Here is an 18905-nt window from a genome sequence, read left to right as displayed (position 1 = left end):
TGTAATTTCTTTCTTGATGTCTGTTATAAACTGACATCTTATGTGTTAGTATGATTGCTTTATCCCATTTGGCTCTGGGGATAACCATCCCTAGCTCCTCTTCCCACTTTTTTTATATAACTTAAAGTGGTTGTAAACCCTTACAACACACTTTGACCTACAGGTAAGCCTAGATTAAGGCTTACCTGTAGGTTCAAGAAATATCTCCTAAACCTACATGGTTTAGGAGATATTTGCCAAAAGACAGGCACCGCTGTCTACGGGGCATGCGCCATAGACAGCGGTGTGCAGGCGCACTGAGCGCGCCGCTGTCAACGAATGACAGTGGCTTCACCGAATGACAGCGGCGAAGCAGCGAGACCCACCAAGAAGATGGATGCGCCGGACTACAGGGGACAACGGTGACTTTGCTGGCTCCTATGTCAGGTAAGTGACACATAATGGACTACTATGCGATGCATAGTAGTCCATTAAACTTTACCTTTGCAGGGAATTGAAGAGGAAGTAAACTCATCAGGGTTTACTTCCTCTAACTTTTGTTCCTTGTTATTCAAGATTAGGTATTTATATACGTTAGATTGTGTTTTGGTTTCTGTCCTTGCAAAAATAATGATTCCAATGCAGTCTGTACTCTATCCAATGTCCCGATTTTCTTGAGAGAGGTTATATATTCTTGGAGTTGCCAATATTGCATTCATTTCTTCTCATGTTCCCTACCTTGAGGGAGTCTATTACCCTCCATTATCTGTACAATCCTTATATCATCCTTTTTATGCCATTTTAGGAAGGTCGTAGTCTCCCTTGCTGGTGGAAATTCAGGATTGCAGAAGAGGGGTGTCATTGGGCCCACATATGTGGCCCCTGTTCCCCTCTTTATCAATCTATCCCATACTTTCAGTGTTGATACCAACAAAATTGGCATCTTTTCCCTAGGGGGGCTATTTCTTTCTTTATCCATGGCAAGGATTTCAACTTTATACCTACAATCTTCTCCTCAAGTTTTACCCATTGTTTACAATCTTCATTGTGAAACCAGTCCACAATCCTGGCCACCAACACTGCTCTGAGGTAGACCGACAGGTCTGGGAGGGCCAAGCCCCGTCCTTTTTTTAACCTAGTTAGAACTTCCCTACTGATTCTAGGATTTACCTGCCCATATAAAACTCCCAATAGCCTTTCAAAGGATATTCAGAATATTTTTTGAGGGAAATAATGGAATTGTCAGGAAAATATAAAGTCTTTTTGGGAATATATCAATTTTTATGATGTTTATACGGCCTGTCCATGAAAATATCCCCTTATCAAATTGTTGAAGCATCTTAATTATTTTATGCATTATTGAGAGATAATTATATTCCTGAAGTTTTTCCAGTTCTCTAGGTATAAATATTCCAAGGTATTTGATTGTATAATTCTGCTATTTAAAAGAAAAATTATTTCTAAGGAGTTCAACAATATTCGTAGGGAGTGTAATATTCAGGGCCTCAGATTTATTGTTGTTAACCGTAAAGTTACTTAATTCAGCAATACGCTAAAACGCTCTAATTAAATTAGGTATTGTCATTACTGGATTTTTGATATATATTAACAGATTGTCTGCATAAACCGACATTTTATATTCTTCAGTTTTCACTTTAATTCCCTGTATATTTGTATTATTCTTAATCGCCGTCATCGGGTATTTCCAATTAATTTTTTTTTGCATAAACATTTTATTAATGGTTTTAATGAGAATTACAGACAAGAACAACAAAAATGGTTCCAATTACATTACATCATGTAGGTGGATATAGACAAATACAAAACAATGAGCATCAAAAAACAACAATTCCATCTAATACTCATGATATTGAGAAATAAAGAGACCTCTTAATGAGGGTTCAACAAATAAACCACTTTTATTGGTATTCAACCATATACAGGCAGTCCCTGAGTTACAAACAAGATAGGGTCTGTAGGTTTGTTCTTAAGTTGAATCTGTTTGTAAGTTGGAAAAGGTAAATTTTTTAATTGTAGCTCCAGCCAAAACAATTTTTAAGCTTTTTGGATATCACAGATAAGGGTTAACACCCCTGTAATGTTTGTTTTGCTGTCTGTGTCCCTGTTCAGAAGATTTCATCTCACTTTCTGTCCCAATGACAATTGGATTCTGAAAATTTTGAGTTGTTGTAGAAACAAGGATTGGTGATAAAGCATCAGTGGAGGTACCTTTTTCTCATAATAACTCTTACAGGAGTGAATTTCCCTTCCTAGGGGTAGATCTCCTCTCACTTCCTGTTGTCTCTCTCTGTTTACAAATACGAGTCGTATGTAAGTTAGATGTTTGTAACTAGAGGACCACCTGTATCTGGAATTGTTTTCAGGAAAACCATATAATAACTAGTCTGTGAAAGCAGGAACTTTAAAAGTACTTATATTCAGGTTGTTCAGCAAGCCACGTGTAGCGGTGCCCCCGTGGGGTCACTGGGTGTTCTAGTTCCACACATTGCCCTGCTTGGCCAGACATTAATTTCAGACACACTTTGCCAGTCAATGAACAATCTTTAGCTTGTTTTTTTGTTGTTTTTATTTAGGGGATTAAACTTGGATGGGGAAAAGGGACATTGGATGCCCAAATGAAGAATCTTACTCAGTTGAAATAAAGATGGTTGAATCTAAATTGACAGTCTCCCATACTTCACATCTTCTCCAGCACACTACTTAAGATCACTTTATTGTACAATCCTAGATTCCTGTCACTGTTAGCACATGGTTTGGCCTCACTCTGAATAAGTCCCAACATTTTACTCGTGGCCATTTGCAGGCAGGGGTAGCAACCATTATCAATGAAAAAGGACAGTGTGCTAACTGAAACTTGGTGGACTACTGATCCCAGAAAGTCTAATGCAAATCCTGCCAACCCTCCTGGCTGCAGCAACTTGACTCCAACGACACAACAGTCTCTCCCTCTGGCTTTACATTCAATCCTGGCATGTCTCTCTCAGAGCTTCTCACTGTGCTTCTCACTCACCAACCCTGGAATGGATCCCTCTTGAATGACTTGTCCGGCAGTGCTCCCCACTTTCCTCCTACTGCTCCTGTTCCAGGACACCTCTCAATGACCTCCCAGCTCCAGAGCTCCAGACCCAAGTCCACCTCCCTCAGAAAAGGGGTTCCCTCAAGGGCCACGACAGTCTAACACTCCATCATTCAGTTCTTCCAACTCCCCCCCCACAAAAGGCTGACCATGAGTATATATAGGAGGCCTTCCCCCTGCCAATCCTAGTTCGGGATTGGTCAGGGCTCCCAGATACACTCCATGCCACTCTCATCTTCTGCCCTGTCTCTTCCCTAGAACCCTCTAAAAACAGAGGAGGCACCACAGAGATGAAGTACATGTCAGTCACCTGCTGCTACACTAAAACTACTCCCCAGCCCCCAGGTCAAAAACTAAATTTACCTGCAATGGCTGCAACAAAATTACTACTCTAGCAAACTACCTACCTAAGGTAAATGGTGTTACACATGGAAGACATGGTAATAGGAGCCGGCTCTCCAAGCCAGTTCCCAGCCCCACAACCCACTTATACTAAAACTAAGTTAGTGGCCCAGTTCAGTGTGCCCCTGTACCTTTAAGAAGGGGTGGCTCCCTTTCAGTCCACCTGCTCTCACCTATCCATCAGAATGCATGTGCCTCCACTGTTGGGACACTCATAAGTTAGTGTTAGATACCACAGATACCAGGGTGCCTTGACAAAGCTCTGTGGCTTACGCAGGCATTTGCAAATGTGTGCAGACTAAACCCCTGCTTTTAACGCATACTGTTAGACAGGTTATTTGGTTGTCTGCGGGCTGGTTGGCAAGTTAAGCTTGTTTTTTTCCTTGGATTTATCCTTGGCCTTGTTTGTTAGTGGGAAACAAAGGAGGGAAGGGGAATAGTAAGGGGGGGGGGGTGAGATGCGCACACAAGATAAATAAGGGAAAGAAAGCAGAGGGGGTGGGGGAACCACCAGCTGCCCTCTCTGCCAAATGAAATTTTGAAAACAGGTAATTTTTCTCCTTCACAGGTGTGCACCGATGAGGCAGCACTGACGGACACTGATAGGCTGCACTCATGGGCACTGATGAGGTGGTACTGGTGGGCACTGATAGGTGGCACTGGTGGACACTGATGAGGTGATACTGGTGGACACTGATAGGTGGCACTGATAGGTGGCACTAATGGGGGCCACTGAACGGCACTGATAGGTGACACTGATAGACGGCACTAGATGTCTATCTATAGACACACTGATGGGCACTGGTAGGTGACACTGATAGGTGGCACTGATGGGCATTGGTTGGCAGCACTGCTCTGCATTGATAGGTGGCACTTGTGGACAGTGGTAGCGGCAGTGCCTCCCTCTGTTTGGGACCGATGTCCCTCTGTCAGAAGCCAGTGAGCGTGAGGGGAAAAAAAGCAGATTACCGATCTTCTGTTTACAACATGTGATCAGCTTTCATTGGCTGACAGCTGATAACGTGGTAAGGGGCCAATCTGTGATCAGCCGAGTCTCATTGACTCGTGATCATAGAGTGTGCCGCACATGCCCCACAGGGGTCGTGCAGGCAGCTCATGCAAAGGAGGATGTCTATTGATGCTCTCCTGGCAATTAACCACTTCAGCCCCGGACCAATTAACAGCCTAAGGACCAGAGGTCTTTTTACAATTTCGCACTGCACTGCTTTAACTGGTAATTGCGCGGTCATGCAATGTTGTACCCAAACGAAATTTGCGTCCTTTTCTTCCCACAAATAGAGCTTTCTTTTGATGTTATTTGATTGCCTCTGCGATTTTTATTTTTTGCGATATAAATGGAAAAAGACCGAAAATTTTGAGAAAAAATGATATTTTCTACTTTTTGTTATAAGAAAAATCGAATAAACTCAATTTTAGTCATACATTTAGGGCAAAATTTATTCAGCCACATGTCTTTAGTAAAAGAAATGTCAATAAGCGTATATTTATTGGTTTGCGCAAAAGTTCTAGCGTCTACAAACTAGAGTACATTTTCTGGAATTTACACAGCTTTTAATTTACGACTGCCTATCTCATTTCTTGAGGTGCTAAAATGGCAGGGTAGTACAAACCCCCCCCCCCAAATGACCCCATTTTGGAAAGTAGACACCCCAAGGAAGTTGTGGAGAGGCATGTTGAGCCCATTGAATATTTTTTTTGTCCCAAGTGATTGAATAATGACACAAAAAAAAAAAAAGTTTACAAAAAGTTGTCACTAAATGATATATTGCTCACACATGCCATAGTTATATGTGGAATTGCACCCCAAAATATATTCTGCTGCTTCTCCTGAGTATGGGGATACCACATATGTGGGACTTTTTGGGAGTCTAGCCGCGTACGGCACCCCGAAAACCAATCACTGCCTTCAGGATTTCTAAGGGTGCAAATTTTTGATTTCACTCCTCACTACCTATCACAGTTTCGAAGGCCATAAAATGCCAAAATAACACAAAACCCCCCCAAATTACCCCATTTTGGAAAGTAGACACCCCAAGGAAGTTGTGGAGAGGCATGTTGAGCCCATTGAATATTTTTTTTTTGTCCCAAGTGATTGAATAATGACACAAAAAAAAAAAAGTTTACAAAAAGTTGTCACTAAATGATATATTGCTCACACATGCCATAGTTATATGTGGAATTGCACCCCAAAATATATTCTGCTGCTTCTCCTGAGTACGAGGATACCACATATGTGGGACTTTTTGGGAGTCTAGCTGCGTACGGCACCCCGAAAAACAGTCACTGCCTTCAGGGTTTCTAAGGGTGCAAATTTTTGATTTCACTCCTCACTACCTATCACAGTTTCGAAGGCCATAAAATGCCAAAATAGCACAAAACCCCCCAAATGACCCCATTTTGGAAAGTAGACACCCCAAGCTATTTACTGAGAGGCATGTTGAGTCCATGAAATATTTTATATTTTGGCACAAGTTGCAGGAATTTTACAATTTTATTTTTTTTGCACAAAGTTGTCACTAAATGATATATTGCTCACACATGCTATGGGCATAAGTCAAATTACACCCCAAAATAAATTCTGCTGCTTCTCCCGAGTACGGGGATACCACATGTGGGGGACTTTTTGGGAGCCTAGCCACGTACGGGACCCCGAAAACCAAGCACTGCCTTCCGGATTTAAATATAAAATGCTACCAAAAAAAACTGTTAGCGATCGCAGGGATCAGGCCTGACTCTGCGATCGCTGCAGTTATGTGTTTAGTGTTTTGTAAGTGACAGTGATCGATCCATACTGCACTTGGGTGGGCTGGGCAGAGGGGCAAAACGCAGGTGCCAGCAGGTATCTGGGCTGATCCCGCTAACAATGCGTTTTTTTGGAACCCTAAACTGCTGGGGATGCTAGTATAGATCTGATCAGATCAGATATTAATCTGTTCAGATTCTATACCACTACGGGAGGTGTATGCTTTGCGTGTGGGTGTTAGCGGTACTGGCACTAACCTAGCGCTGCCTGGGGTGACGAAGACCCTGACCCTAAAACCTAAATGATATCACCCGCCGGGTGATCAGGGGGTTAAACCTTTATTGGGTAATAAATGGTGGGTGCCCTGATGCTATAAAAAGCAAACTAACCAGAGTCACCCGTAACACTTATACGGTGATCACTGGTGAAAGGGTTAACTAGGGGCAATTAGGGGGGTTCAAATTTTTATTAGGTAGTATATGGTGGTCCCTGGCACTATATAAAAACATGGATCGGGCGGCGATCGGGGGGGGGGATCGGGGGGGTTTGTGTGCCTGTGTGTGCCTACATGTCAGTGTAGTGTTGGTGCATACTTACTTTCTGTCTTCTCCTCGTAGTCCGGTCAAAAAGACCACCCCGAGGAGAATGACATCACTTCCTCCCTGCCTGTGTATACAATACACAGTGGGAGGAAGCTTCTCATTCGCCAGGAGCGATCGAGAGGGGATGGCCAGAAACCAACGGCCATCCCCTCATCCCGGATCGCTCCTGAAGCGAAACGGACCGCCGTATCCAGTGGGAGGGGGTCCGATCGGACCCCCCACCCGCTGGAAGGCAAGCACGTACATGTACGTGCTTGTGCCTGTACATCCCATTGCAATGACGTACATTGGCAATACGGCGGTCCTTAAGTAGTTAAGGCCCACGCTGTAGCCATCATTTGGCTATAGCGTGGGCGGGAAGTGCTTAAAGGCTAAGTTCCTCTCTGGAACATGTATAATATTCACCCGTATTTAAGCCAGCTCTCCCCCTGGACAAGCCTGTGACAGAGGGCATGGGATCCTTTCCTCACTCCCACTGTCACAATTTAAAAAGAGCATGGCCGTGTGGGGCTCCACCCACATAGTCGTGTCATTCATTCACAGAGTTCTGTGAATTAATGAAATATAAGTACTGTTGACCACCGCGGCCAATGACTTGTGATTTTCAATGAACTGCGAGGGCGGTGGTGTGCACTCTCGTAGTTCATTGATTCCTCCAGCAATCCAGTAACTACCTGCCCATATCAGAGGTACAGGCAGACAGTGTACTGAGAATCTGCAGGCTCATGGCATTGCCTCCCCCCCCCCCAATCTGCTGATCATGGGTGTAATGCTTTACAGGCTCCAGTGTAAAAAGATAATAAATGCACTTTTTTTTATCTGAAAAAAGATGTGCATTTATTTATAAAAGGGGGGCTTATATTTTAGAGTGGTATAAACCAAAAACCAAAAATTGGATATATTGCAATTTACCAATCATTAGATGTGGTGGCTGCATTTGTTTTATTTTTTTCTTCTTTTTTTTTTTCACGGCCACAACCTCCTGTATGGTAACACACCTCATATGTTAGAGTTTCCTTACTCTGGATGAACGAGCACAGAGTGCAAATTTGGACAGCACCATTGTTAGTCTTGGGGGAGTAGAGCAATAGATGTACTTGACGTTTTAACTACACTTACAGCTAAACTCCAGCTAATACTTTATAAGCAGTTACGGCAATCAGTTTTGGTCCTTTTGGGACAAAAGTTCACATGAATAAATAAAATCTGATCATTTTAAGTGGTAAATGGTTTGTATCATAACTGTAACTGATACTTCTGCAATAGAACTTGTTCTTTTGAAAAACAACAGACTTATTTGCTGGGTTACCAAATGAAAATAGGAGAAAGAAAGCATAAAAAAAAAACCTAATGCAGACACCACATCCAAGAATTGGTAAGATGCAATATAATTAATGTTTGCTGTTGGGTTTATTACCTCCGTTTAATATAGAGCGGTATCAAAGGTTTATCCCTGAGCATTGAGGGTTATGATTATGATGATAAGCGTCACCTAGTTCTCAGAAACTACTGAAAATTTAATGGTACGGACATTGGGGCTGATTTACAAAAGGTTTGCGCTATGAGTTGTGGCGCACGCCGATGTGCAATGGCCGTTTTCGTATTCACAAAGCATTTGCGCCTATAACACAGCACAATTCCCCATTTACTAATAACATGCCGGCACACAGGAGGCGGCGATCGATGCACCGCTATAGACCTGGCGCATGCATTATTCAACTCAGAATTAAAAGAAGCTGGAAGTGCCAATATTATGGGGGTGATGTGGGTGATGTGAGGAAGTATAGATATAACTGTCCAAGTAAAAAATATGCCCAAAATAGAATGAAAAAGTAACCTTCTCTGAGCAAGCTTGCTGCACCTGCAAACACACTTGGAACTGCGCTAGGTCAGTTTATGCACTGCACATGTGCAAGAGGCATTTGCGCACGTTCAAGTGCTCTGGTTCACTATGTCGGCAAAATCTTAGTAAATGTCAAGCCGCGTAAATTCATTTGCATAAGTTGAACAGGCGCACCTCTCAACTTGACTTTTTTTTTTGGTTCACTTCTATGGGCTTTTTTTAAGGCTATTTGCACACAGGTCATGCTAGCATTAAGAAAAAAATTAAGAAAAAAAAAATGCGTGGGGGTCCATACCATGCCCTTCAAGTCTGGTATGGACATTAAGGGGAACCCCGCGCCAAAAAAACATGGAGTGGGGTCCCCTTTAAAATCCATACCAGGCCCTTCAGGTCTGGCCTGGATTGGAAGAAGAGAAGCGTCACACATCGGGAGCCTCCCAGCGGCCCAAGAAGGAAGCGAGGAAGAAGAGACGCCGTGGAGGAAGATACCGGACGAGAACACCGGAGCGAGAAGCAGAGGATCGGTGGAAGAAGAAGATGGAGGAAGAAACCAAAGGATGAAGGAAAGAAGAAGGAACAAGAACAGAAGAAAGAAGATGGAAAGAAGAAGACATTAATAAAGGAATTGTCAAAAACTGTCTCTTGTAATTTTTAACACTTTTGTCACTTTTTTGGTGAAATGGTAAGGGTACTTTTGTACCCCCTTACCATTTCACACAGGGGGGAGGCCGGGATCTGGGGGTCCCCTTGTAAAAGGGGGCTTCCAGATTCCGATATGCCCCCCGCCCGCAGGCCCCCACAACCACTGGCCGGGGTTGGGGGGATGAGGCCCTTGTCCTCATCAACATGGGGACAAGGTGCTTTGGGGGGGACCCCAAAGCACCCTCCCAATGTTGAGGGCATGTGGCATGGTACGGTTCAGGAGGGGGGCGCTCTCTTGTCCCCCCTCTTTTCCTGCAGCCTGCCAGGTTGCATGCTCCGATAAAGGTCTGGTATGGATTTTGAGGGGGACCCCAGCGCATTTTTTTTGGGCGCGGGGTTCCCCTTAATATCCATACCAGACCTGAAGGGCCTGGTATGCTCTTGGAGGGGAAACCATGGCATTTTTTTTTAAATTAAAGTCGCCTGGCCTTGGGGCGACTTAAAGTTGTGTTGTAAGTCGGCCCAAGTGATGTTGTAAGTCGCCCCAAGTCGCGCTGTGATTCGCACTCAAGTCGTGTCCAAGTTGCCTTCCAAAGTCACGCTGGAAGTCATGTTGCCCCTGTGTGAATGGACTGTTAATGAAACGGCATGCGCTATTATCAATGGGAGATTATTATCGCGTGCACATATCACTGCGCTTATGCGTGCACTGGTTCATACGCTCACTTAATAATTTTCTGCCGCACAAATTGAGGTATGAACCGGCGCAGCGCATTCATCTTAGTAAATCAGCCCCGTTGTATTGCTCCAAGAAAATTAGCTTGTAGAACAGGGATTTAATAGGGTAGAACAGCTCGTTCTACTCTATTAAATCAAAAGTGAGAAAACTTCCATCTTCATCCATAAGAATATAAAAATTTTTACCATCAGTTTCATTATAGACTAAAGGGACTAATTTTTTTATTCCGAGTATATTTCCATTTATTCTTGCTGGTTGGTGCAGCAACAGGAAAACTTACATGGTTTGACAAAATCCTATTACCTGTGAACATGACTTCGCTGATATTCCAAACACGTCACTTAAAGAACCTTTTAAAAGGAACCAGGATATTGTACAAAATTGCATTCCAGCTTCTCAGGATTTTTTTGATAGGTTGATATGTAGGAGGCCTATAAGGCCTATCTGAGAGGGAAGTTCATCCCTATAGAATTGATTTAAAAGAAACCTCAGTTACAGAAGCTTTGTGATGTGTGAGCCAAAGTTAATCCTTTAAATGCCGCTTGTAAAGCTTTGCATAACTTTGCCTGTTTGACCCAATTAACTAATGTTCTCCAAATGCAGGAGGTGGAGAAAGTGTTAATATTTTCATGAGAAAAGAGCAGATATGCTTGCCAAAAGAAGATTATAACAAGCAAGAACTTCTTATCTTCCAAAAATTCTTAAATTGCTTATGGATTTCTACCCTGACAACTATAGATGTCCTATACCAGTGATGGCGAACCTTGGCACTCCAGGTGTTTTGGAACTACATTTCCCATGATGCTCATGCACTCTGCAGTGTTGTTGAGCATCATGGGAAATGTAGTTCCAAAACATCTGGGGTGCCAAGGTTCGCCATCACTATCCTATACTAATCTAGAAAAAAACATTTTGGCATCTTTCTTTAAAAATAGCTATGGAGGACTGCACTCAGTATGCTATGCTATATGTTACATACTTTGGACTACTTCTCTTTTTATCCTGTGTGTTACACAATCAAGATAAATTCACTCTGTATTCTGTGCTGTATGCTGTATCATTTAAACTTCCCCACTCTGTATGCTGTATTTTATATTATGCATTAACTATACCTTTACATTGCTCTGTACTTTACATAACTCAGATCACTTCACTTTGTACACTATGCTGCATGATACTCTGGATATTTTCTCTTCTGCATGCTGTGCCATGTTTTACATACTCTGGACCATTCTATATTCCTTATAGTATACTCCAATGGTTGGCTGTATATTAGAAACAATGGACCACTTCGCTCTGTATGCTGCATTTTACATACTACAGATTTATTTATTTTGCAGGATACTTATAGTACTTTTTGGACATCACAATTTCCCTCCATCGAACAAACTGGCAAACTTTGTCAGTTAAATTAAAGTTACCGTACACTGCATCTGGGCACCACAAACTAAAAAAAAAGTATTTAATTAATTTTTAATGTAACGGCAGGCTCCTGAAGAGCACCCGCTATGTTTTTCAAAGTTAAAACTTCACCCAGACTACAGTTTGGTTTGGGCCTATTTGTCTAAATTGGACTTTTGTGTTAGTCTGACTGGGCAGTGAAATGTTCAGTCTGGCCACAAGGGGGCGCAGTCTCTGGTGGCAGGCATAGAACTATGGTCTAGTCAGGCGTTTGTTTATTCTCTCTCTCAGAGCCAGGTCAGTGGGTGTGGCTCTCCCGCTGTGCCTACTGGGAGATGGTATTGAAGACACGGATGTCACAAGGTTTGGGGTTCCGGTCCAGTATGAAGTGTTGAGTACTTGGTCCTGGTCCTCCTGACCAGCCCCCAGGAAGGCTATGGCCTGGGGTGCAGATGCAACAGACTTGAGTGCCTCGGGGCTGGCTAGCCCAAGGCAGGGAAACTAAAGGAGGATTCTGAGGTGGTTGGGTGCCATTTCCGGGAGAGACTCTCTGAACTTCAGGCATTCCAGGGGTGGACTCTTTGGAAAATTACCACGAGTGAGTTTGGTTTTCTTAATGGGAGCCTGGAGGGGCTGAAGTAACCGAGAGAGTCCGGAATTATGTATGTCGCCAAGCTGGTTGAAAGATCCAGGTATCCTACAAGTGTTCTACAGCTTAGTTTCCCTATGTGTTCTGAGGCAACGTCGGTGATACAGACTTTGTGCCTGAGTAAGCACCTTGTTGCCTGCTAGGCCCTGTGAGAGAGGGACTGTCCAACCTGAGTGCTCATCCAGCTGCGAATGGCTATTCTCTGGATGCAGTCAAAGTAAGCAAGTTCCTTAACGTTTATAGACTTTGACATTGAGAGTACCTGAACTTTTCTTTCCAACCCTCTGATCCCAAGTTAAAGACTATTCAATGGTTGAAGTTTATAAATAAAATCCATTGTCAGTCTCAAGTTACTGGGTCATCTACCATGGGACATCCCCTAGACGTGCCATGAGAAGAAGCGGAAGGTAACGGTAAGCCCAAAAAAATAACCAGCAGCTCCTTCGGGGGTTAGTGCTACATTAATATTTAACCACTTGCTTACTGGGCACTTAAACTCCCTTCCGGCCCAGGCCAATTTTCAGTTTTCAGAGCTGTCACTCTTTGAATGACAATTGCACGGTCATGCAACACTATACCCAAATTAAATTGTTATTATTTTTTTCACACAAATAGAGCTTTCTTTTGGTAGTATTTAATCACTACTGGGTTTTTTGGTTTTTGCTAAACAAGCAAAAAATCAAAAATTTTGATAAAAAACCAAAAAACCAAAAGAAAAACAGTTCCATAGTTTGTTAGGTAATTTTTTCCCTTCATTGATGTATACTGATGAGGCTGCACTGATGGGCACCGATAGGTTGCACTGATGGGCACTGATAAGGCGGGCACTGATGGGCACTAATAGGTGGCACTGATGGGCACTAATGAGGCAGCACTGTTGGGTACTGATAGGTGGTACTGATGGACACTGAGAGGTGGCATTGATGGGCACTGAAGGGCCCAAAATAGAATGAAAAAGTAACCTTCTCTGAGCAAGCTTGCTGCACCTGCAAACACACTTGGAACTGCGCTAGGCCAGTTTATGCACTGCACATGTGCAAGCGGCATTTGCGCACGTTCAAGTGCTCTGGTTCACTATGTCGGCAAAATCTTAGTAAATGTCAAGCCGCATAGATTCATTTGCATAAGTTGAACAGGCATGCCTCTCAACTTGACTTTTTTTTTTTGGTTCAATTTTAAGGCTATTTGCACACAGGTCATGTTAGCATTAAGAAAAAAAAATGCGTGGGGGTCCCCCGAAATTCCATACCATGCCCTTCAAGTCTGGTATGGACATTAAGGGGAACCCCGCGCCAAAAAACTGGCGTGGGGGTCCCCTTCAAAATCCATACCAGGCCCTTCAGGTCTGGCCTGGATTGGAAGAAGAGAAGCGTCACACATCGGGAGCCTCCCAATGCGCGGAGCGGCCGGAGAAGGAAGCGAGGAAGAAGAGATGCCGTGGAGGAAGATACCGGACGAGAACACCGGAGCGAGAAGCAGAGGATCGGTGGAAGGAACCAAAGGATGAAGGAAAGAAGAAGGAACAAGAACAGAAGAAAGAAGATGGAAAGAAGAAGACTTTAATAAAGGAATTGTCAAAAACTGTCTCTTATAATTTTTAACACTTTTGTCACTTTTTTGGTGAAATGGTAGGGGTACTTTTGTACCCCCTTACCATTTCACACAGGGGGGAGGCCGGGATCTGGGGGTCCCCTTGTAAAAGGGGGCTTCCAGATTCCGATATGCCCCCCGCCCGCAGGCCCCCACAACCACAGGCCAGATTGAATTCACTCTTTTCAAAGTTGCAGTAGAAAGTTTATCAAGCATCCGCCCCCCCCCCCCTGGTCTACATGCCTAAGCTAGGGGCAGATGGATCCCAGGAAGTTAATGTTACATGAATCATCTGCCCTTACTCAAGATGGCCATGGCAAGAAATGCTAGGGGGGTGTTTTTTAGGGTGTTTTCTTCCATGGAGACATGGATGGATGGAGGAGCATGTGGGGGACCAGCAGAGGGGTACCAGAGCAGCATGGGGGGACAGGAGGAGGAGCATGGGGGGGACCAGAGGAGCATGGGGGAACAGAGGAGCATGGGGGGGGGCTTGCCAGGGAGAGGAGGTGAGTACCGCGGGGGGGGCAGAGGACCAGAGGGAGGTGGTGGTCCGCTGTCACTGAAACCAGCCCACTGAGCCATCCTGGTAGTCCCGATGGCCAGTACATCCCTGGAGACTGTACAATCAGTTTGATATTGGTTGATAATTCCCCCTGTTCCTGTGTGCACGCCAGAGCCCATTAAATATTTTTATCCTGTACCACCACACTCTCTACCAACCTCTCAAAATGGTGGATAAAATCTTGAGCCACTTTAACCTGGGTATTTATGTAAGTTTGTTAAATGTTATTAAGGATGTCATCAATCTCTCTCTTTTTTTTTTTACATTATTTTTATAAAATTTTATGAAAGACATACCATACAGGAGAGTGGCCTTGACACAACATCAAGCCACTCCAACGACCAACAAAAATACAGATAACAACCAAACTAACTAACACAGTCTTCTGGCTAAAAGTAAAAAAAAAACCCTACCCTCCCACCCTCCCTCCCCCCAACAGCCCACAACTCAGTTCACCTCTGACCTCAGAGGGCATCATAACCTAAGTAAGAAGAAGAACTGAAGGATATGCACGTAATGCACCAGTGTAACATATTCGGCAGTAGTGTAAGGCATAATCAACTCCAACTCATATTATCATTAACCAGAGCGTGAGGAACTAGTGGTTCTGATTACACCCTCGTCAGTAAGGAAATGATTCCTCCTACCACTGACTCAGTTGAGGGAATAAAGACTCATAGGGCCTCAAGCTCCATTATCCCACCATTACATTAGAGTTGTACCAAGCTTGTTATACATTATCAAACTTTTTCACACAGCCTCTGGATAGGTATGTCACCTTATAGTAGGGCATCATAGAATTCACCAACCCCTTCCAGAAGGGCAGAGTTTGGGCTCCTACCTTCCTGCATGTTGACAAAATAGCCTTCCTCCCATAGAATAAAAGGCTATTCAGTAGCGTTCTATGTGCCCTGGATGGGACCACCTCCTCCACCAGGCCAAGTTGACACACTCTAATTAATAGGGAAATTGGTACCACCAGAACCTCCACTATGCAGGAAGTCATCCCAGACCAAAAACCTTTGATCTGGGGGCACTCCCAGAAGACATGGTTTGTGTCTGTTGGGGAAAAAGAACATCTCCAGCAGTCCGCTGGAACAGATGGATAGATAGCAGACAGTCTGGCCAGTGTGAAAAGTTTGTGCAAATATTTAAAGCGTATTAGTCTATCCCTTGCAGAAACCAAATGTTGGAAAGGGCGGTCCCACATGTCATCCCATTCCTCCCCTTCAATGTCGGATACCTCCACCTCCCATCTATCCCTACATTTTGTTACCACTGGTGGCCTCTTCTTAACAGCTCTTTTTAGGTCACAGATATCGGTTTGGAAAGGTTTTCTACCCTATGCAAATCTTCAAAGGCAGAGGGACTTGACTCTATTCTCAGGTCCTTAAATTGAGCCTGAAAGCCATGGCGAAGTTCTAAGAACCTGGAAGAAAATGAGTTAGGAGGTGAATGTCTAGCCTTGGGCTGATCAAAAGTTAGTAGTTCCCCATCCATGGTAATATCTGTAAGTAGCTTCATAGTCACCCATACCATGGGATCTGAGTAGGCGTAAAAGTGGGGTAGTCTAGGGTTCATCCATAACGGAGTTAATGGTGAGAAACCTAAGTGGTTTGGGCATGACCAACTCATCCCATGCTTTGATAGTGGGCCTCATGGACATTGTAAGGGGCAAATCAGGCACATTTTCAATTTCAACTCCTGAATCAATTTCAAAAGCAGCTACACCACTTTTGTTTAAATACTCCTCCTCCAAATTACCAACACTGATTCCAACCAAAGCAACATCCCTTGCAGCCACAATAGCATTTGACTTTCCTAAATGTTGTTCTAGAGCCTCTATCTTTGCTAGGCACTGCGACTGTTCAGCTTTTGCATGTTTGGAGGATAACTCCATTATGGCAGACTGAGCTTCATGTAATTCACCCCTAAGCAGTATTATAGTACACTCATTCTCAGCCTCTCTTTGATTCAAAGAGGCAATGTAACGTTCTCTTAATTTACATGTCTCCTATAATTCATTCATTTTCTGTTCCAATACACACTTTTCAGTCACCAATTGTTCATTGTGATCACAAACATTTGCATCTTCTTTTGCAGCCATTGATAATATATTCTTAATTACACTTTCTATCTGATCTATTAATTCTGTTCTGTCCTTATACCATTGCAATTCTTTTTTTTCAGCAAACGTCTCTCATTCTCAACAACATGCATATCACATTAGCCATTCTAGCTTTCTTGCCTTTCTTTGAAGATGGTTTATATTTTATATCATTATTTAGAATATCACATTGTTTCAATAAATCATTAAATTGGTGGGTCAAAGTATTTTCAGCCAAAGAGTTGAAATTAGCAGAAGCATGCTTTTTAAGGAACATTCTAATGACCTCCATTGACGTGTTAAATAAGTTAACACTGAAACTTGTCTAACCAGTTTTTTCAATAGCTACAGACACACACACACAGATAAGCACAGACAAAGCTATTTAAAAACTAACCTGGACTTGTAGTCCTTCAAGGAGAATGCCACTACTAAATCGGTACCTTACTATCTCCTTATTACCACTGATTTTAGCCCTCTTATCTTAGATCATAGGCCAGAGTAATTTCCTATTAGAGCAAAAAGCTATTTCACTTTGGACGTGGATACAAAAAAAATATATAATCTAGATTTCTCCCACTTTCCCTTCAAAGATGTATGGTTTATCCTATAAATCTGCAGGGTATGTCATTTAATCAAGGGTGATCAGCCCCTCACTCCCTGGCACACTTGGCCAGCTACACAGGCCTAAAACAATTTGCATTAACAATACAATTAACTTTAACGCATACACATATACCAGCCAAAATTCTCACCAGATATGCATGTCCACTCACTGATGGAATATTTCACAGAACTTTCAGGACCACTCAAGCATGGCTTCAGAATTCATGAACCAGCGCAAATCTTGTCCACCGTAGAGAATTGCTTTCAGTCCTGGGTTTCTTGTAGACTTGAGGACTCCTTAGCTTATAGGGACCCAAGACAAAAATACATTAGGGTTTGGGTTCTGTGCAGAACTTCTTTCCACACTACTGCTTCTGGGTGCCAAATAACTATTTGGGAGGTTCTGGATTCCACCTATTTATTATAAATATGTATTAACTTGTCTATTCATATAGTTAGCTAGTCTAGCAAAGCTCTGATAATGTTACTGGTGATAGTACAATACTAAGGTTAGCTATTAAAAATAAACATGCTGCTTATATAAACTATGGTCTTATTTATTTCCCAAGAAAATAGAAATGCTAACAAAAAAAAGGAAAATAAAATGTTACAGAGAATATGAAACACAAGAATGTAAAAAATACGTTACGTAAGGTCATCCTCTATGACCAGTATCGTCAGCTGGGCTCGGTGGCATGCGAGCCATGAGGCAAGAGATTTTCCATTTAATGAGCATTTTTAAACTGCATTCAGACCCCACCCATGCACAACACCCATCTAGCCTTCTATCCAATGGAAAAAAAATAAGAGGCAGTCCTTCTAAATATCTGTCCATCCTCCAAGAATCATGCTGTAGTGTACACTAGGTGCAGCATGCAGAACTCTCTTACTGGTCTCATAGCAATAGAAAGTGATGGCAAATTGGAATACTCTCACACCTCCTCCCCTCTATAGGGCTTCTAATCCTTCTTAAAGCTATCCAAATCCAAAAAAATGTTTTACTGGATATATATATAATAACTTAAGGAAAAACATGGTATCTGTAGTAATCTAAAGCCAAATCCTCACACTGTGTCATTAGTCTAGACCATGAAGGTGAACTGTAATATATTAATCTTGGAATACAAGTGGAATGTCACGCAACATCAGAAGGGGATGATGCCCTGGGTGACGTAACCGGGTTGCCCCGCCCCTTGCCTATAAAAGAGCTGTCAAAGCAGAGAGGAGGCAAATGGCCGGTGGCCTCAGAAGAGGTGACAGTGGGGTTTTTCTTTCTATTTTTGGGGGCAGCGTGATTGACGACGGATACATTGATTGACACATTTTTTTTTCTTTTTTAATAAAGGACTTGTCAAAAACTGTTTACTGTGTTTCTTACTTTTTGACAGTTTTTTGGTGAATGGGTAGGGGTACAATGTACCTGATACCCATTCACATGAGGGGGCGGGGATTCCGATAAGCCCCTCACCCACAGACCCCGACAACCATAGCCCAAGGTTGTCAGAAAGGGGCCTTTGTCCCCATCAACATGGGGACAGGGTGCTTTGGGGTGCCCTCCCAATGGGGTGCCCTCCCAATGTTGAGGGCAAGTGACCTGGTATGGTACAGGAGGGATGCTCGGATAAGGGTCTGGTATGGATTTTGGGGGGACCCCACGCCATTTAAAAAAAATTAGCATGGAGTTCCCCTTAAAGTCTATACCAGACCCAAAAGTCCTGGTATGGATTTTGGGGGGGACCCCACGCCATTTTCTTTTTACATTTTGGAGTGAAGTTTCCCATAAAATCTATACCATGCCCAAAGGGGGGTCTCATGCCATTTTTTTCTTAATTCTGTCATAGGGTTCCCCTTAACCACTTCAATGCAGTGCACTTTCACCCCCTTCCTGCGAAGACCAATTTTCAGCTTTTAGTGCTCTCACA

The sequence above is a fragment of the Lithobates pipiens genome, unplaced genomic scaffold (genome assembly GCF_037356315.1).
Source record: "Lithobates pipiens isolate NorthernLeopardFrog02 unplaced genomic scaffold, aLitPip1_a1.2 Scaffold_19, whole genome shotgun sequence".
In the NCBI taxonomy this organism is placed as follows: domain Eukaryota; kingdom Metazoa; phylum Chordata; class Amphibia; order Anura; family Ranidae; genus Lithobates; species Lithobates pipiens.
This window is presented reverse-complemented; position numbering follows the sequence as displayed.